This window comes from Spermophilus citellus (assembly GCF_964194105.1).
Source record: "Spermophilus citellus genome assembly, chromosome: 6".
Taxonomy (NCBI): domain Eukaryota; kingdom Metazoa; phylum Chordata; class Mammalia; order Rodentia; family Sciuridae; genus Spermophilus; species Spermophilus citellus.
Window position 1 is genome coordinate 86,162,855 of NC_138187.1, and position 22,416 is coordinate 86,185,270.

Below are 22,416 nucleotides of genomic sequence, written 5' to 3' on the forward strand. Positions count from 1 at the left end.
TGGTCAACTTAGCAAAGACTGTGTGTTCAGACTCTTCAGGGCATTCCTGTATGTTTCTCCCTTACTTGAAGAGTACAAAGAGCCCCCCTTACATGAGGGTGTTATGACCAATTTGCAGGAAAAGGTCAGAAAACATCTTCCTAGATATTATGGCCTGCTTCAAAAGAAAAGGGTAGTGGGAGATTTAGAGAGGTCTTCCTGCTTCTTTGTTTTGCTCAAATTGAAAACTGCCATATTTGGGGGAAGTGTGTGCTGAATGCCATCAATCATGAAAATCAAATAAAAGAACAATCCATGATGACAGTCAGCATGGTTAGGGTTTATAGTAGCTGGAGAGGCAGCAAGTGGTTCCAATGAGGAAATCATTTCAAGACAAAAACTGTATAGTTTAATAAAACAATTTTACATGTAAAAAAAAATAAAATGTGTAAAGCTTGAAGTGCCTATCAAATAGTATGTGCTTAATAGCTATTTTAATAATTAAATAAGCTTCAGAATTTATTTTCATAGATTTCATTTTTATTTGGACATCTATATTATTTTGATGTACTTTCAGTAGAAATCTAATTAAATTGATAGTATAAAAATCCTTTGGGGTTTTTAAGAAAGGTTATTTCTAATCATACTATATTAAAAGTACCAGAAGTCAAATGTTCTCTCTGATAAGTGGATGCTGATCCATAATTGGGCATGGGATATATGAAGGAACTTTGATGGGCCAAAGGGTAGGGAAAGATGAGGAGGAGTATGGGGGTAGAAAGATAGTGGAATGAGATGGACATCATTACCCTAGGTACATGTATGACTGCACATATGGAGTGACACTACATTATGTAAAACTAGAGAAATGAAAAGTTGTGCTGCAATTGTGTACAATGAATCAAAATGCATTCTGCTCTCATATATACCTACTTAAAATAAATACATTAATTAACATAAAATAAATTAATTTAAAAAGAAAGGTTATTTCTAATCATGTCACATTATAGTTTCTGGCCATTTATTAACATATTAATAGTTTTTTTTTTAGAGAAAGAGAGAAAGAGAAGAGAGGGAGCTGAGAGAGAGAGATAATTTTTTTTAATATTTATTTTTCTGTTTTTGGTGGACACAACATCTTTATTTTGTTTTTATGTAGTGCTAAGGATCAAACCCAGTGCCCCATGCATGCCAGGGGAGCTCATTACCACTTGAGCCACATCCCCAGCCCTTAATATATTAATAATTAATGTGAGCCAAAAACTTGATTTGGTTGTCCAATGTCTTTGAAATAATGTGACTTTTGAGAAAAACTAGACCAAAAAAAAAAATCGGTTCCATTTCAAATACTTCCTGAGGACCAAATTAATAATTAGATCCTAAATTCAAATTGAAATAAAATAATGACAAGCTCAATCATATTGGACATATTGCATGAATGCTCAAAAGTGGAAGGCATGCAAAATCCCCATACATAAGGTTGAATGAGTAATTGTGCCAAGAGTCATGTGAGAGTCCCAGAGGTACAAATAAATAAATCCAAAACTCAGCATACCAGTGTGCCATGAATTTGACATTTCACACACTGATTTCCCTAGCCTCGTTTCCTCATCTTTTCTACATAGAAAGGAATAGAAATGTCCTCAAACAGATGTCCATATAAGTAGAGATGAACTGTCTGCCAGTTGGACCGGGGGCATCAGATACTGCTATCTTGGTCTGATAACTAGGTTCCAACAATATGCATACAATTGCAAAGAGGGGACCTAGGAATCCATTTGAATAACAAGGAAAAGAAACAACTCAGCTTAATAGATTACAATATTTCTGGACAAAGAGCAGTGGTTAAAAGGAAAAAAAAAAGAAAAAAAAACAGAAAATCAAATCTCTAGGTATTTTAGGTGTTTACACTTTACTTTATATTTTTTAGGTTCTGGGGATTGAACCCAGTGTCACTACCCACTGAGACATATCCCCAGCCCATTTTGTATTTTTATTTAGAGACAGACGTTGCTCAGGGCCTTGATAAATTGCTGAGGCTGACTTTGAATTTGTGATCCTCTAGCCTCAGCCTCCTGAGCCTCTGGGATTACATCATGTCTGGCTCCAGGTATTTAAATTTTAATATTCAGATGAATAGTGAATAGTTATACTCATTTGTTTAACCCATTTTCATTTTTTAAAAAGAATCTCCCTCCCCTAAAATAGCCATCATATTTTTTTGTGTGATTCAATGACTAAAAAAAGTTTTATCTCTCCTTGTGAATATTTTTTTCTTCATTTCTTATTCACTTAGATTTTCCATACATAGGTAAGATCTTTCTGACCCTCTCCCCTTCTATTTTTTTCTACCCAAATCCAGTTACCTACTCCACCCTATCTCATTACTGAATGTGACTCTAAACCAGAGCTCCTGGACCAGTGCAGCAATTTGGCTGACAATGGAAAATATAAAGATCTGATTATTTCCCATATAACCTCAGAATATAGTTATTCTTTGATAAGATTAACATTACTATTTATGCTTGTGGAGCATAAGTGAAAAAATATTAATGGGGAGGAATGATAGAAAATATCATTTTAACATGATTTTTTTGAACCCAGGGGCACTCAACCACTGAGCCACATCTCCAGTATGCCTATACCCTCCCCCCACACACAAACATATTATTTAGAGGCAAAGTCTTTAAATAACTTAGCAAAGCCTTTAAGTTTTCTTAGGGCCTTGCTAAATTTTTTAGGGCCAGCTGAGACTGGCTTTCAACTCAAAATCTTCCTGCATCAGCCTCCTGAGCAGCTAGGATTACAGGCATGTGCCACTGCACCCAGCCGATATCATTTTTAATCCTTATTTGTTTCATATTACTAGCAGGAAATAACTTCACCACTTTTAAAAGGCAGTGAGGGTAAAAATTTGTTCCCAGGATGTAGGCTCCCTATTCACCTCACAAATTATTTCTTTTGCTGAGAAAAAACTTTTTAGTTTCAAAAGATCCCACTTGTTGATTCTTGTTTTTAATTCTTGTGCTATAGGCATCTTATTAAGGAAGTTGGGGCCTAGCCCCATGTGATGGAGATTAAGGCCTACTTTTTCTTCTATTAGACACAGAGTCTCTGGTTTAATCCCTAGATCCTTGATCCTTTTTGAGTTAACTTTTGAGCTCTGATCTCTGGGGTATATAAATAGCTCAATGATACAAGCACCAAAAAAACAAATAATCCAATCAATAAATGGGCCAAGGACCTGAACAGACATTTTTCAGAAGAGAATATACAATCAATCAACAAATATACAAAAAAAATCTCACCATCTCTAGCAGTCAGAGAAATGCAAATTAAAACTACTCTAAGATACATCTCACTCCAGTAAGAGTGGCAGCCATTATGAAGACAAACAACAACAAGTGCTGAGGAGGATGTGGGGGAAAAGGTACACTCATACACTGCTGGTGGGACTGCAAATTGGTACAGCAGTATGGAGATTCTTTGGAAAGCTGGGAATGGAACCACCATTGACCCAGCTATTCCTCTTCTCGGACTATACCCAAAGGACCAAAATCAGCACATTACAGGGACACAGTCACATCAATGTTTACAGCAGCACAATTCACAATAGTTAAACTGTGTAGCCAACCTAGATGTCCTTCAGTGGATGAATGGATAAAAAAAATGTAGCATTTATACACAATGGAATATTACTCAACAATAAAAAAGAATAAGATTATGGCATTTGCAGGGAAATGGATGGCATTAGAGAAGATTATGCTAAGTGAAGTTAGCCAATCCCCCCCAAACAAATGCCAAATGTCTTCTCTGACATAAGAGGGGGTGACTAAAAATGGGGTTGGGAGGGAGAACAAGGTAGTAAGATTACCTCTAGACAGGGAATAGGGGTAGGAGGTAAAGGGAGGGAGAAGAGGAATAGCATGGATGGTGAAAGGAGGCCCTCATCACTATACAAAATACATGTCTGAAGATGTGAATTTGGTGTCAAGATACCTTATATATAATCAGAGATGTGATAAATCATGATATAATGGTGTATTAAGAATTATAATGCAAAAATAAATAAATAAATAAATTTAACAAAAAGAAAAAAGATTACAATTAAATTAAAATTAAAATTAAAAAATAAAAGGCAGTAAGGAAGAACAAGGGGAAGGAGGAACTCCTGTTCATAAGTAGTTCTGGCAGCGGAAGAGGTTGACCAGGAGGAAGGAAGTCAGAGCTCTAAAGGCAGACTCAGGATCCTCAGGCTGGATGACTAAAGGAGAGGCAGGTGTGTGGGAGGGGGCAGCAGGTGGATAGGGCAAGCAGAGCATGAATTCTTGGCTGGGCTACAGACCCGGTGATCTGTTTTCTATTCCTCCCCCTCCCCATTAGAATTCTGAGCCTATTTTTTCAGGGAACATTGTTATACATGGTGATTAAGTTCTATAATTCCATTAGCAGAGTACTAAGCTTCAGATACATTGGGCTTAATTAAGCTTTTATGGAAAGGCCTGGGGAATTAACCACCATGTATAACAATGTTCATTTGAGAAAATGTATTCCCAAATGCAAACAACTGCTCGACAAACAGCTTCTGGAACTCGATTCCATTGAGAGCTATGGATTAGAAAAGGGCCTGATCAATTGTTCTCAAACCAGGCTGCATATTAGAACCAGTAAAGGGTTTTTTAAAAAAATGCTATTATGTAGGCTTCACAACCAGAGAGTCTAATTTAATTGGCCTGGAGTGGGGTCTGGAAATAAGTATTTTTTAAAAACTCTTTTTGGAAGCATTGAGAACCACTGGGCTAGTAAATGTTTCTTCCACCTAAATTTGAACAAGTGAGCAGGAAGGTTTGCTTGAATTTCAAAGGGGTCTTTTCTTCACAGTAGGATTCATTTCCAGTGTCTTTGCTCAAATACTATTGAATTTAAATGACCTCTTTATCTGGGCCTTTTCAAAAAGATGCACAACTATAGTATACATGTAAACAATCTCTTTCTAAGCATATAGTTACCAATGCATCTTTTAAAGACTCATAGCAACTGTTTAGAAATAATACTCAATACAGTGACATCAGAAAATGTAATACAAAGTTAATTTCATATGTTTGAAAGGCACTCAGGTCCCCTCCAGTGGGATCTGGGCAAAATTTTAGGACAGAGTTGAGTCATGAATCACTCCCTAAATGTCCCCTGAGCAAGATTTTGTTGCTAGTAGAGACTAGGTCTCTGGAAATAAGGTGTATTAAGTGCACAAATTTCTTAAAGTTCAAAATAAAGGGCTTAATTTTCAAATCCCTCCCTTATCCACAAAAACATTTTCCAAGATCCAATGTAAGCATGAAATTGCAAATAGTATTGAAACCTTACACACTATGATTTTTTCTATACATGCATGTCTGTGATAAGGTTTATTGTATAAATTAGGGATGGTAAGAGATTAAAATAACTAATAATAAAATGAAAAAATAGAACAATATACTATAATAAAAGATACGTGAATATAGTCTCTTTCTGTATGTCTCCTCTCATTCAAAATATATTATTGTAACTTTACCTTATCACTTAAAGAAAACATTCTATGCCTTCTCTGGTTTATTAAAATTGCCAGCACCACTCTAAACTTTGGGGCCATAATTCAATAAAGTAAAGGTTACTTAAGCATAGCACTGTTATACTGAGACAGTTGATCTGATAATGAAGGCAGCTGTTAGGAAACTAATGGAAGGGTAGGGTATACAGCATGAATACACTGTAGGAAGGGATGATTCACATACCAGGTGAGATGCAGCAGGATAGTGTGAAATTTCATTATATTATTCAGAATACCAAGTAATGTGAAACATATGTTTTTATTGTATTTTCCACTTAATATTTTTATATTTAATTTTTTTGAAGATTTCTGTAGCTCTAAAATGAAATATGCCACTGCTGTAAATGGTCAAGAAGAGGTAGCTCCTTCTTTCAGGTTTTTTCCTGCTCAATCAGGCTCAGGCAGAATGTGTGGACAAGTGTACACATTCACTTTAACTGTGCATATGTAGACATCACTATATATATGTTCTTTTATATAACAAATTGTGAAATTTATCTTTATGTTTGAAGTTATATTTTAACCAAATTTCCAACAAATATGCATAATTGTTCAGTGTACCTTACTTGCCACTAATTCTTAATATGATTATGAATTACATGTGGTAAACTGATAACAAACAGAAATTAACTAGATCTCATTTTTTCTTGTCTCAAAAAAATTTTCCTGTGAAAATAGTTGCTTTGGAGTATTTTGACGATTAAAATACATCCAAGTTAATAAGTCCCATTTATTTGGTTTCAGTTCAGCAGATTATTAAATGACTCCTTTGTCTAACAGATCTCTACTGAACAACTACTTTGTGGTAGGAAGGACTCCAGGCACTGAGGATAGATAGAAAAGTGAATAAACCAATGAAACTCCTAAATTTATAGTGTTTATATTCTAGTGGGAACCTACAGTCTTATTCATGAATATAATGTGCTCTTGACAAACTACATATAAAGTTTGTTTCTTAAATCAAAATTCAAATCAGTATTGACAGCAAGATGCCATGGTGCACACCTGTAATCCCAGTAACTCAGGAGGCTGAGGCAGGAGGATCACAAGTTCAAAACCAGCCTCAGAAATTTAGCAAGGCTGTAAACAACTCAGGGAGAGCTTGTCTCAAAATAAAATATAAAAGGGTGAGGGGGCATGGCTCAGTGTTCAGAGCACTTAGGTTCAATTCCCGGTACCCCAACCCCCCCCCCAAAAAAAAATCAGTATTTACTTAAGTATTTATTTAAGTAGATAAATGTGTCCACTTTCTTCTATAGATAAAGAATAAGGTGGAGAACAAAGAGCATCGTGGATAAGATTTAGTGGAATTATACTGGATGGGAATGTTAGGGAGAGTAGAAAATCTAATGGGTTAAGAAAATCATTTCTACTGTACAAAATCATCAGATCTTAAGGGTTTCAGGACCAAAGCTGTCTCCTTAAGATTAAAAAGAAATGGAAAGGCAACACATTTTTTTTTTTAAGTGTGTTGTTCACATTACCTCCAAAAGCACACTTTTGTGAGTTTATGGCAAAAGTTCCGAAGCTGCTCTCTGCTTGCATGCTAAACCGTGGTAGAGATAATAGGATGGAGAAAACAAGTCTTTTCAAACTGGACAGCCAAGTATAGGCCTAAAGAGTGAATATGAAGAAGGCTTTGAAGGGGAAATAAATGGAAAATTAGGTAGAAAGGAGCCTGCAGAAAGGAGCAAACAGTGCAATCAAAGACTAACTGAAATAACCTTGCCTAATAACACACAGGGTAAGCTCTGACTGTGGGCAAGGACCAAAGATGGTGCAGCCATCAAGCTGTGGAGAACAAAAGGCATTTGTGTGATTCTGAGGGCGGAGGGAGGTGTTGATGATGGAGGGCAAACACTGATGAGATTTCTCAATGTGTCCCTATTTCCATATGCTCACCTTGCTCCCGTTGGCTTTAAGACCACAGCCAATAAGCCAAGAAAGACTTACCCCTGCCACTCTGAATCAGACTGACCCCTCATGATGGCAACAACACCTGGAGAGGGTCACCTATAAATTAGCTGTGTAAAACAGACTTCTTAAGGCTCCTTGGTAGAATAAGGCATGCATGTATTCATGCTTCTCGGTAGCTTAAGGAAGTTAAATTGAAAAACCTATCGGAGTATTTGTAAAGGGGAGCTTCAGGAGAAAGAAAAACTGGTCTATCCTCAATGATAAAACACCTTGCTACCCAGAACGCTTATTATCACAGCCACCAATATCTTGCTAATAATGAAGAGATATGTATTTAAATACTGCACAGATCAATCTTTCCTGTGACTGGCACATAGATACAGATGGGGATTTGTAGACAACAGTTTAAAAATAGGATTTTTTTTACAATGTCTAGATGAAAAATCTGAGTGATGTACTCAAAGAACAAATTTAAATGTGTTACTGTTCCAGTGGAATAGTTTTAACCAGTATTAAAATTTAAAGCTGACAGACATTTTATTTTTACTTTAAGATACACTTGTAAGATTCAAAGATTTAAACATTGTGTTGAATTTCTAATATTCCCAACAAGGCAATAATTAAGAGCTTAATGGAAAATTTTATTTTAAAACTACAACAAATTATACATATACCAAATATAGGAAAATAAGACACCTCTTATTTGGAGAAATTACATTAAAAATTCTACATTTATAAGTGTGAAAATATTTTAGAGTGGGAAATTTCTTCCTCTTTTATAGTATAATGTGGCTCTCTCAACATATATCACTTATTATCACTCATACAAATTAAGGTAACTTCTTTTTTTGTTTTTACTTTTTTTTTTTTTTTTTTTTTTTTAGTACTGAACATTAAACTGAGAGGCACTTTGCCACTGAGCCATATCCCCAATCCTCTTTTTTTTATATTTATTTTAGACAGAATCTAACTAAGTTGCTTAGGTTGGTCTCAAAATTGCAATCCTCCTGCTTCAGCCTCCTGGCTGCAGTTACAGGGATGTGCAACCATGCTTGGCTTGAGTAAACTTATTTAAAATATTTTAATATTAAAACATAGTAAAGATAGGATACAAAAATAGGAAGAGATTTTGTATGAACAATGTTCAAAAACTTTAAAAATTTCCCTTATGTTTGATTTTGTACCTTGTTTGTTGATGTCAAGAGCACAATTTATTTTTCAGGAAGCTGACATGTCTTATCCCCATTACATCACAAAGCTACACATTACTGTCCTTAATTTAGAAAGAAGGGAAGATGATCTTGAAGAAGATAATTGACTGGCTCCATGTCACAGACTGTCAAAGAACAGTGTGGGAATTTGAAGCCAAATCTATCTGATCCTAAAGACTATGCCAAATGGATGAACACTGTAAACATATACAATGATGTACATACTAGCAATATGATGCACAACAGTAGGCATGGGAAAACAGAGGGTCATTATTATAGTTTGGGTATGAGGTATCTCCCAAAAGCTCACATCTGAGACAATGCAAGAAGGTTCAGAGGAGAAATGATTGGCTTGTGAGAGCCTTACCCCAATCAGTGAATTAATCCCCTGTTAGGAATCAACTAAGTGGTAACTAAAGTGGTAGGGTGTGGCTGAAGGAGGTGGGCATTAGGGGTGTGGATTTGGGGAATATATTTTGTACCTGGAAAGTGGAGGCTCTCTCTGCTTCCTGAACATCATGTGAGCTGTTTCCCTTTGCTACACTCTTCTGCTTTGGTGTCCTGCTTCATCTTGAGCCCCGAGAAATGGAGCCATTTGTCTATGGATTGAGACCTCTGAAACCATGAACCCCAAAATAAACTTTTCCTCCTCTACAGTTGTTCCAGTTGGGTCCTTTTAGTCGCAGCAATAAGCAAGCTGACTAAAACAGATATCAAATCATAAGTGCTGATGTGACCCCCCAACTGCATTTATTTCTATTCCAAGCCCCCGTTTTAGCTTCACCACTAAGTACTTAAACTAGGCTCTTCTGGAAATACTCTATCAAATTCAGCAATGTTCTTATGGCGCTCATATGAGCTTCTTCTTAGGAATAATACTTATCTTAGGGGTTTCTGCAGAATGAAAATTTCATAGGGGAAGACATTAGCTTTCACTGAGATGGATAATTTTTCCATAGTAAGACCAATATCCACAGGTCCTAATATTTCCAAATTTATGCCTACTGAATGGAAACTCTACTCTGTGACATCCTTCCTTCACAGAGTTCTTTTGGACCCCTTGACATCAATGTTCTCTCTATTCTTCCTCTCCTTTATCTTCCTTGACTTTCATGGACATTAAAAATGTTTAGTTGCTTTCCCTCTCTGCTCTGATATTAGGGAGCCCCTCAAACCTCTTAAAAAACTTTCTGTCTCTGCATTCAAAGTAGGGATTAATTCCCTACTATCAGGCATGCTATTATGGTGGAGGGCACCTAAAACTGCGGCCTCCCAGATTTCCAAGTGGAAAATAACTTTAATCTTTCCTACTCTTGCATCTCTGTATTTTCAATAGTATATCTCATCCTTCTCAATCTCCTCCTAGGACCAAGGATGAGTGAGTACCTGGACTCCCTCTGTCTTCCATACTTGGTTCTGATGTTCTTGTTTCTTTTCTAGCTATAGATCTATTTTTCAGGAACTTTAAGGCCATTTACATCAACCCTTACCTCTTTACTGCTAGATGTGAATTTTTGGAAACTCAATCATTCTTCACTGTTTTTTTTTGTTGTTGTTGTTGTTGTTGTTGTTATTCTTTCATTGTACAGTGCCCAAGAAGGGAAGAAAGCCCTTGGGATACAAGTGAATACAGGGACAAGCATATGATAAAACTCAGTTTAATCCTTCTGTAGTACTAACTCCCCAACCCCAGAGTAGTCAAATACTTTCTATGGTTCATTACATTTGGGAAAACTTGGAAGAATTCAAAGGATTAGATGGAAAAAAAAATATATATATATATATATATTACATCAAGAGTAGAGAAAAGAGAAGGAAAACACCACAAAAGTGATAAAGAAAAAGAATTATTAAAAGAGAGAAAATTACATACAGATAGGAAGATATATTCAAGAAAAGGCATCAAGAATAAAGAATGGAGAGGAAGAAGGGAGGGAAGTGTCAAGAAGGGAAGTTTCAAGAAAAGCACAAAAGAGAATATAATGAGAGAAGGAAACCCCAACAAAGAAAAAAAAATGTGTAAGGCACAAACAAAAAGAAAATAAAATATTTTCCAGAGAAAATGCTTTATTTTAAAATTTCTAACTGGTATGAATAATAAAATATGGCAGCGTGGGTCCATTCTTCTCAATCTTCTGTCTCTCATGGGGTTATTTCCAGCTTCTTGGCTTGATGGCCATGCATTTTTAAGTACATGCAACACTGTATGTCCAAATATTAATGCCTGTAATCTCAGCAGCTCAGGAGGCTGATACAGGAGGACTGTGAATTCAAAGCCAGCCTCAACTATGGGGAGGCTCTAAGGAACTCAGTGAGACCCTGACTCTACATAAAATACAAGAAAATAGGGCTGGGCTGTGGATCAGTGATTGATTGACCCTGACTTCAATCCCCAGTCCCTCCCCCCAACACAAAGACCTTGTGATTTAATTTGCTGCTTCCTAGTAGCTGACTCTTTTCTCCCACATATTTTAGGTTTAACTGAGGTCTCTACCTTGGATGTAAAGGGTTTATGTGTACTATCTTATTTAATCCTCTAAAATAGAATTTATTTTTTTCAACTTTACAGACTGAGAAATTTGTGTCTTATAACTCAGCAATTTGTCCAAGATCACATAGGTGGCCAACAGGGAATCCCAATCTAAACTAGACATCTTAAGTCCAGATCCTCTGCTCCCTTAATCACTTATATTCTCTCCCATACTCGAATCATTAAAATATACATCCCACATGCCTACATTTAATTTAATATATTAAAGAATGATATAACATACAATTCAGCTCATGGTTTGGGCATTTCTTATAATTTCCTTGGGTTTTTACTTCTAGTTCAAAGGCCTGATTTAAATTCCTAGTTCTATTTCTTACTCTAGTGGCAGTATTTCTGATCAATGGAACCCATGCTCAGTAGAGTAAACAATGGGTAAGAAACCACTTCTGGTATCAATAGGAAGTGCTACTTTGTACTCCCAGAGAGAAGTCACAGGTTCAAATTTGTGTAAGACCAAGGATTATTTTCACACAGGGGTACACCTCTTTCATGCTATTTAACGAGGGTGATGAGACTGCAGTGTCCAGTAGTTAAAGTGGGATTACAACAAGTGGATATTCCTTAGGCTAGGAATTGAAGCAATCCATTATTTTCCATGAAGAAAGGTCCTGAAAGATTTCGATCAACATTCTTCTCAACAATGAAGAGAATGAAAAAAACTTTTCCATATATGAGATTAAAATTTTTAAACAGATTTGTTGGGGGTTTCTCCAACTGATGTCACTAAAGGTGTGATAGAACTTTCTTTGAAAGTTCCAATCCAACTACACATTCGATGTTATTTTTTTTCTCTGTCTAATGCTAAATATATTATTTGTATTACACTTCCCTCATTATGTGTGGTTTGTGAGAGTTGGGTCAGTCAAACACTTCAAAGTCATTTTCCACATTGGTCAACATTCTTTAAGCTCTCACAGCTGTAATCCCCCCCCCCTTTGAAAATGTACTTAACAATAGTTACTCACCAATAGTGTTTTTGTGAGCATTCACTGAATTCGATATGTAAGGTGGTTGGGAAATCATTGAATTTTAGCTAGAGTAATAATATTCATTATTCTTATTGGTAGACTTAGCACCCGTTACAATCAATATTGTGCAGTAGAAACCCTCAATAATTATTTGCCAAAAGAGTGAATTATATAATTTGAAATTTAATAATGTAGTAATTTATGGATGCATGAAGTCTTAAAAATAACAAAATCATAACACACTATATACACAGAAATAATGTTTGCAACTTACATGTGGTTTCAATATTTTTTGGAAAGCATCAACAAAACATTAGCCTGTAACGATCTTGGCTGAATGCTTCCTTCATTATTTGAAAACTAAGGCATAAAGTGAATAGGCAAAATGATGTTAACCCCAACAATCTATGTTTCCTGCTACCTGTTGAAAACTTAGAATGGATATTCGAATAATATTAAAAGCCAATGATTGGGTCCTTGGCTGATTTACTTCCAATTTGATCAGAAGATTTTATTGAGTTTTTGCAAAATAATCCTGTTTTTTTCCTACCCCTCTTCTTAATAAATGAATAGCTAGGCTTAAGCTTAGTTAACTCACATCATGTCATTAATAAACATATATAAAGTAAATGAATTTTTAATACATCTGTTTTATTGGGCACAAGACTAAAATTATATTTCATCAATGTACTAAAATTGAAAATCAAAGCACAAAATGACTACATAATTAAGCTCAACAAAAATGTTTAATGCTAATGATGCATCAAGCATTCATTCTTTTTGTTAAATAATATAACTTTATTTATATTCAGTTAATCTAAACATCTATATCAACTCAAACCTATTTGTACTTTCTTGATGGATTTTGGCCTTTCAGTGTCTATGACTCTAAATAACTGACCTGAATGTGAACAAAGTATAACTGAAAAGTCAGATGAAACTTTTTTTTTGCAGCAGAGCTGAATATTTTCAACTGAGCTGCTTAGTGCAAGTGTTTGATGCAATTCATTTTCTTAATCTTCATAGTTTTGTCATTCCCCCAAATTAGCCTTCTTATTGATCTTCTCTGCACATGTCATGGTTTTAAGAAGGTGCAGTCTTCTTTATGTCTTCCAAGGTTGCGTGTGGTGTTGTATACCCTCTAATCCGTTGTTCATGCTTCTCCCTCTACTTAGAAAAGGGATGTGTACTGATTTAATTTGATGATCAGGAACCCAAAGCACAGCTTCTTATATAAAACGTAACAATTTGAGAACCAGAGCTTTTGAAGATCTGTACTTTTATAAAGCTATGTTTATTTTTTAAATTAGATGGTAAAAAATCATACAATATTTAGGTACAGATGAAGGGTTTGGGGTGTGTATTGATTTTTTGTAAGTCTACTTAGAAGAAAGATGTAACTATCATATATATTGCCACAAAGGCTCTTACTAGAAGAGGAGAATTTCAAAAGTACTTTTATTTTAATTTTTATTCTTCTGGGAAGATCATGTCCTATTAGTAATTTCTTTTCTTCAGTTGTGTTAATGCTCAGACATTGCACAGGATTTTTACCCACTCACACTTAACAACTTTTACATATATAGTCACTTAGTGACAAAATAAGTTCTTAGAGGACAGTGTTTATTCTATTTCTATAAGGAATGTCATTGGAATTTTGATGGGAATTGCATTAAATATGTATAGTAATTTTGATAATATTAATTGTGCCTATCCAAGATCAAGGTAGATCTTTCCATATTCTAAGGTCTCCTTTGATTTCCTTCTTTAGGGTTCTGTAATTTTCATTATATAGATCTTTCACCTCTTTTGTTAGGTTGATTCCCAAGTATTTTTTTTTTGAGACTACTGTAAATGGGATAGTTTTCCTTATATCCCTTTCTGAGGATTTATCACTGATATTCAGAAGTGAATTTGACTTATAGGTGTTGATATTATATCCTGCTAATTTGCTGAATTCATTTACTAGTTCTAGAAGTTTTCTGGTGGAGCTTTTTGGGTCTTCTAGGTACAGAATCATATCGTCAGCAAATAATGCCATTCAAGTTTTTCTTTTCCTATGTGTATCCCTTTAATTTCTTTTGTCTGTCTAATTGCTCTGGCCAGTGTTCTAAGAACTATGTTAAAAAGAAATGGTGAAAGAGGGCATCCCTGTCTTGTTCCAGTTTTTAAAGGGAATGCCTTCAATTTTTCTCTATTTACAATGATGTTGGACTGGGGCTTAGCTTAGATAGCCTTTATGATGTTGAGATATGTTCCTATTAATCCTAATTTTCTAGTGTTTTGAATATGAAGGGGTGCTGCATTTTCTCAAATGTTTTTTCGGCAACTATTGAGATTATTATATGATTCTTATCTTTTAAGTATATTGATGTGATGAATCACATTTATTGCTTTCCATATGTTGAATCAATCTTGTGTCCCTGGGATGAATACCACTTGATCGTAGTGCACAAAATAGAAAAAGCAATCATGAAAATCATCTGGAAAAATGAGAGACTCAGAATAGCTAAAGCAATCCTTAGTAAGAAGAGTGAAGCAGGTGGCATCACTATATCAGACCTTAAACTATACTACAGAGCAATAGTAACAAAAACAGCATGGTATTGGCACCTAAAAAGACTGGTAGACCAATGGATACAGAATAGAAGATACAGAGAATTACCCACAAAATTAAAATTATCTTTTATTAGACAAAGGCACCAAAAACCTGCATTGGAGAAAAGATCAACAGATAGTGCCGGGAAAACTGTAAATCCATATGCAACAAAATAAACTTAAACCTCTATCTCTCATCATGCACAAAACTCAACTTAAAATGGATCAAGGACCTAGGAATAAAACCAGAGACCCTGTGTGTAATAGAAGAAAAGGTAGGCCCTAATCTCCATTAGGTGGGATCAGGTCCCAACTTCCTTATTAAGACTCCTTTGGCACAAGAATTAAAATCAAGAATCAATAAATGAAATGGACCCAAACTAAAAAGTTTCTTCTCAGCAAAATAAACAATCTGTGAGATGAATAGAGAGCCTACATCTTGGGGGCAAATCTTTACCACAAGCACATCAGATAGAGTACTAAACTCTAGGGTATATAAATAACTCAAAATGCTAAGCACCAAAGAAACAAATAACCCAATCAATAAATGGACCAAGTACCTGAATAGATACTTCTCAGAAGATGAAATACAATCAATCAGCAAATATATAAAAAATGTTCATCATCATTAGCAATTACAGAAACGCAAATCAAAACTATAAGACTTCATCTCACTCTAGTCAGAATGGCAGCTATTATGCATACAAACAACAATAAGTGTTGACTAGGATGTAGGGAAAAGGGTACACTCTTACACTGCTTGTGGGCCTGCAAATTGGTGCGGCCAATATGGAAAGCAGTATGGAGATTTCTTGAAAAATTGGGAATGGAACCACCATTTGACCCAGCTATCCCTCTCCTCGGTCTATACCCAAAGGGCTTAAAAGTAGCATGCTACAGGGACACAGCCACATCAACGTTGATAGCAGCACAATTCACAATAGCTAAACTTTGGAATCAACCTAGATGCCCTTCAATAGATGAATGGATAAAAAACAATGTGTCATATATACACAATGGAATATTACTCATCAATAAAATAGAATAAAATCATGGTATTTGCTGTAAATGGATGAAGTTAGAGAAGATAATGCTAAGTGAAGTTAGCCAATCCCCAAAACCAAATACTGAATATTTTCTCTGATATAAGAAGGCTGATTTATAGTGAAGTAGGGAGGGGGAGCATGGGAGGAATAGACGAACTCTAGATAGGGCAGAGGGTAGGAGGTGATGGGATGGGTATAGGGTTAGAAATAATGGTGGAATGTGATGGACATTATTATCCAAAATACATGTATGAAGACATGAATTGATGTGAATATACATTGTATACAACCAGAGATATGAAAAATTGTGCTCTATATGTGTAATAAGAATTGTAATGCATTCTGCTATCATATATAAAAAAAATAAAAATAAAAAGATAAATAAAATAAAGAGTACAGTGTTTACAGGGTAGAGGTAGCACAGATGAATACAATCTGCATCACTTCATATCTTTTTTTTAATATTTTTTTTAGTTGTAGTTGGATACAATACCTTTATTTTATTTATTTATATGTGGTGCTGAGGATTGAACCCAGGGCCTTGCATATGCTAAGAGAGTGCTCTACCGCTGAGCCACAACCTCAACCCAGCACTTCATCTCTTATAAACATAGTATTGAACTGCTCAATCAAGAAGAAATTTCATGCATGAAAGGCTATTTGTATTAGAAGTCTCATAATTGGACAATTCCTCTTCCATGCCCTCTGCGGAAAAGATACCTCCAGATATAAATTCCAAGTTAAAAGGTGACCAAATAATGGTACTTACCTAGATTGGTACTTACCAACTTCAATGCAAAAAAAAAAAATGTATCCTTTGTAACTGATCAGGAAAGATAAATGCTTTTGGATGTGTCAATTTCAAGACTCTGATGATGGGTTCATTTCTCCAAAGTGTTGATTTGGCTCTTTTCTCTTATAAGAATGTATGGAATGATAACCCAGCCCAGCGGTGCCTTAACCATATGTTCAAACTCACACAAAAGTCAAATCAGCTTTCTTTTTCTAAATTATTTCCTCCCTTGATGTATAGACCTTATTTATAATCTCCCTTTGTGCAGCCACAACACTATCGCATTGGGCTTAGTTTCTGAAAACCGTAGCAATTGCCTGAAAATTGATTTGATGTCTTTTGCCCATCCCTCCTTTTGGTCCCTGAAGACATTTTAATATGAGCCATGACATTATGATGGATGAAATCTGGCATCTTACTGTAGCAATGCTACTCCCATGTGGAAAATAACAGCTTGTTCAAAAGCTGGTCTTCCAGCCAGATTTAGGATATACAGTAAGCCACGTTTCCAATCTTCTTGCTTTTCTTTTCTTTAAAAATATCCTTTCCAAACTCCTTTATGCTGATAATCAAATTCTCTAGGTATCACAGATTGAAGCTAATTGAAGGTCACATACTCATAACAAAAATGTCACCAAAAGAGGGCTAATTGTGAATGAGAAAGAAGTTAGATATTTGAACATAGAGTGAAGTAATTTTCCAATACAAATTCTTTTCTGCAAAAACACGAACTCTGCTGATTTGGAATTATACATTTTAAGGAGATATTAATTATAAGTCTTACCAAAAAGCTCTCCAATGTCTCTATGCCAGATGCAAAAAAAAAATTAGGCTTATTCTTTATTCTTATTTGTTAATCACAACATTTTTTCTAACTTTATTTTAACTACCATAGTCAATTCTTTTAAGCATAATAAATACAAATATATTTAAACATTCCCTAATCAAAAGGAAAAGATACTTAAGATGCTACTAGTGTGTGCAATTAATATTATTTACATCTAATTGTCAAGATATCAAGGGCCCTGATGTTTAAAATATATTGGATATTTTGACAACTATACGGATGACTAATTGCAACTATGTTTTCTATTCTTTTCTGGGTATTTTCAAAAGGACTATTTTCCTTACTAAAATGAAATAGTTGGAGCTTAGAGAAAAGATGGAAATATAAGAAAATATCCATATTTCAATATAGGTAATTAGTATTTATGCCCTTCCCCAATAGAACTAAATACCTCAAACCCTGCAACAAGCAGGTAGTTGGTTATTACAGCAAAGAAAGCTGTTCTAGTGAATGGTGTTAAATTCAGGGGTCCTGACTTCTTACATCAGGAATCCTTTTTCCTAAGAAATACTTCAGATCAGTTCCATCTCATGAGAGAACAGAATAGCATTTACATTCCCCACCCTCATTCGTGTTTCAATGATAAAACGAGGCAATCATTGACGATAAACATATAACATGTAAATTATTCAGCCACATGCATTATTTCAAAGTTCATAAGAGATTGAACTGAAGATAAAACTGAATCATACCATGGACATTTTGCATTGGTCGATTACTTTGTATGCATTAATTTGACTTCATTTACTTTTCAGTTTCACTTTTATTTTGTTCATTTTTTGTAGCAACCTCCTTCAAATTCCTTTGACAACCTGAGAATGTCTTGCAGCTGAACGTAATATTAATTACATTTCAAAGCAAACCTTTATTCATTTGGGGGCAATCTGTGAAACAGAAATCTGTGACTGAAGCTGCTGCCAAGCCAATTACTGCAAAATAACTCAAATATGTCTCCACAGATTGCATTTTTCCTATTGTTAGATTGTTTATTCCGTAGATCAAAAGGCTATATTCATTTTAATTAAAATGAACTAACTTGCATGGCTAAATATATCTTCCATTCCTTGGGAGTGTATGTAGGTTTATGTATAGACAGGGTATGCTAATGAAAATCTCCAGGTTTATTTTTTTTATAACTATGTAATTTGTTTTGCTAGCCGTTTCTAGGCTTCTTTATGTCAAGGCATCCTTTCTATGAACAAACTGAAGTAGAAATCACTCATCATCACTGAAGACCAAAGTGTAAAGAAATTATTAATTGCTTGAAGGAATCTTCCTTGTATACACATCCCATTGTGTCACATGCAGAAGATTCAGGTGAAAGGCAACAGGTTCCCTTGGAATAAGCACTTGACATTGGGATGCTTATCAGAACTTTATCAGAACTGTTCAGATTTCTGAGCTCTGCAATACAAGACTGAAAATATTTTTATTATTTTTTTCTGAGGCTCTTGAATTACTGTTACAGGAAGTTTATAAAAGCCCTTTTTTCTTCAGGATGAAATAACATCAATCAATATAAAGAATAAGTTTTAACAATTGTGAGATCTTCTAGAAATATCTATCTAGCCATCCACCTACCTATCTTTAAGCATTTAGTGAACTGTCATCTCACTTTTGCTGTTCTAAAAGTGAAAAAAGGTTTTATATTCCCAAATATCACCATCTTTTTTTTGCCAAAGGTATACTTAGTTTTAAACATGCATTGCATTAAACGTTCAGTCTGTAAGATGAAATTACTATATGCCAAAAGCCCCCTTTCTCTTTAACAGAAGCTACCAAATGATTATTCTATTTTTAATTTGAGGTGTTTTGATAATTTTAATGTTTTTTATTAGGGCATTATAGCTATATACTATACTGGGGTTTATTTGACATAATTTTACATGCATGGAATATAATTTTCTCCACTTCAGTCCTCTGACTTTCCTATTTCTCTCCCTTCCTCCTTCCCCCTATTTCTCTTTCTCTACTCTAGTGCTCTTTCCTTCTATTTATTTGTAGTGTTTTTTTTTAAATTGGTGCTCTAAAATATACATAAAGGCGAAATTCAATGGGATATCTTCATATATATCCATACATCATTTGTTCATCTTTATTTCATCATTCCTCTTTTTTCCCATCCCTCTTCTCTCCCTCTCAATCCCCCTTCCGTAATACTGCATTTATCTCCCTTCTATTTTCATAAGCTTCTATGCTTCATGACTACCTTTTACCCTTATTTTGGTCTAGCTTCCCCAGATGAGAGAAAACATTTGACCCTTTACTTTCTGAGTCTGCTTTTTTTTTTCACTTAGCATGATGTTTTTCAGTTCCATCCATTTACCAGCAAATTCCATAATCTCATTCTTCTTGATGGTTGAGTAAAACTTCATTGTGTATATTTATCACATTTTCTTCATCCCTTCATCTGTTGACAGGCATTTGGGTTGGGTCCATAACCTGGCTATTGTGAACGGCACCGCTACAAACATTGATGTGCATGTATCACTATAGTATGCTGACTTTAGGTCTTTTGGATAAATACCCATGAGTGAGAGAGCTGGGTCATACAGGGATGTTACTCCTAGTCACTGAGGAATCTCCACACTGCTTTCCAAAGTCATTGTACTTAATTGTAGTCCCACCAACAATGCATGAAGAGAATTTCTGCACAGTTTACTTTGGCAGGAGAAACAATCTCAGGGATATAAGTTCTGAGAAGTCCCAGCTTTCAACAAGCATGACGCCAGCCAGGGGAAGAATCATGGTAAGCAAGCAAATAATCCAAACTGAGGAAGAGGAAACACTAGCTCAGTACAGTCTCCTCACCCCACACACTGGCTGGAACCCTGCTCATGGCCAGTTTCCTCTGTTTGTAGGTATACTGGGTGAGAAGAAGAGAGCCCCTTCATCACACATTGGCATGGTTCTTAGTATTATTGACCAATGCATCCCCAAGTCCCTGCGTGGGACTTCATCAATGCAGTGCCTGCCTGAATGTCTGATCTTATGCTCTAGACTGAGGCAGGGTCACTCTTCAATATAGCATCAGTGACCTACTGTTATCCTTCTATTTTGGGCTTCTCCCCACTCCTATTTCAGACTCAGGAAGATTGTGCATTTTTTTGAAGGACAGTGTTATGTGAATCAATGATTGATGTGTATTTTTCCCCCTGACTTCTCTTACACTGAGCTTAGATGGAATGCTGTAAGAAAATTCCACAACCAGGACAGTTTAAATAACAGATATTTACTTTTCACACCACTAAAGGCTAACAGTTAGGATTGAGGTGCACACCAATTTGGTTTTTGGTGAGAGTTCTCTTCCTGGATTTCAAACATCTTTCTTCCATATCCTTACATTTCAGAAAGCAAGGTCAGGACTTTCCTTAATCCCATTCTGGGAGCCCCAACCATATGACTTTATCTAGACATAATTATGTTCCCAAATCCCCATATCCAAATATTTAGGTGTTGTGGATCATGAAAAGACAAAAGCATTCATTTCATGAACTACTTTTGTCCTGCTCCTTTCTCCTACGTTTTTAAAGCTATCCTAAGGGAATTTGCATATTCCAACTCTTATACAAGTCAATCTCATGCTGGGGAATTGGAGGGAGATCTTGTATAAGAAACAAATTATTTGGAATTTTTAATTTTTTTAATCTTAATTTGGGTTGTAGATGGACACATACCTTTATTTAATTTATTTATTTTTATATGGTGCTGAGGATCGAACCCAGTGCCTCACACTAGCCGGGCAAACACTCTACCACTAAGCCACAACCCCAGCCCTGATTTGGAATTTTTAAATCTATTATGCTAACATAAGTCATTTGGGCCACAGTCATCCAATAGCCTTTTTAAATATTTCTAGTGGCCAATAGACTACAAGCAATAAGCAACAATAATACACAATAGGATTCTAAGAACAATTCACTTACTTGGTAAAATAAAATTTGTAACTACTAGCTTACTTGGAAAAAGGACAATATACTAAATAAAACAACCTCTATACTACAAGTATTACTAAAGACTGTGGTGTATTTTTAGCTACTCATAACTTCTCCATTCAAAAATGTTTATCACTCTTCAATAATCCATTTAATGAACTCAGAATCCTGGGGAAGAATAAAAAATTGGGGAAATTATAAAAAATTAATCAGGTTTATAAATAGCAAGGAATTACTAATATAAAAATGTTATTTGTATGCGTTGGTTGGGGGAAGCCTTGAGCTTGTAATACTTGAATTTCTTTTCAAAATAAGATCAACACAAGGAGGGTAGTTAATGAGCAGCTTTCTGCTGCTGCACCTGTTGGACTCACCACAGTGTTAGAGCCAAGCCTCAGTTTTCCCAGGCTGTTCTTAGCAAATGTTGGGACTTGGACAGAATGCAAGAGTCAGTCATGTAGAACTCCACTTGTGGCCAATCATTTCTCTGGCCATGTACTCAGGCTCTTGCTATGAGTCTGGCTAATGTTCAAATCTATGCTAAAGTCCAAGGCTCTTCTTATTCCAGTTGCTTTATCCTTCCCTCTCTTCTTTCACAGATGTCAGACCAGCTTTGCAATTTGAAGGTTTTCTCTTGCCCACTCCTGCTTTTTTCCCCCCTTTTATTTTGTACAGATGTTTACCTCAAAGAATTTCTCATACTACTAATCTCATCTTGGTAAAGTTCTCCCAGTGGACCAGAATCAACATAGCGCATATGAATAGTCACATGTGCACATCCCAGATAGATCCATGCACACATAGCTGTGTATCGAAATGCACACATATTTATATAGATATATACAGATTTACATAGATATATACAGATGCATATGTATATATATACAGAGAGATAGATAGATTTGGATAGATCTATATGTGCATGTGGATATACATGTACATGTACACACATGAAGACACACTAATTTAACCCAGTAACCTTGG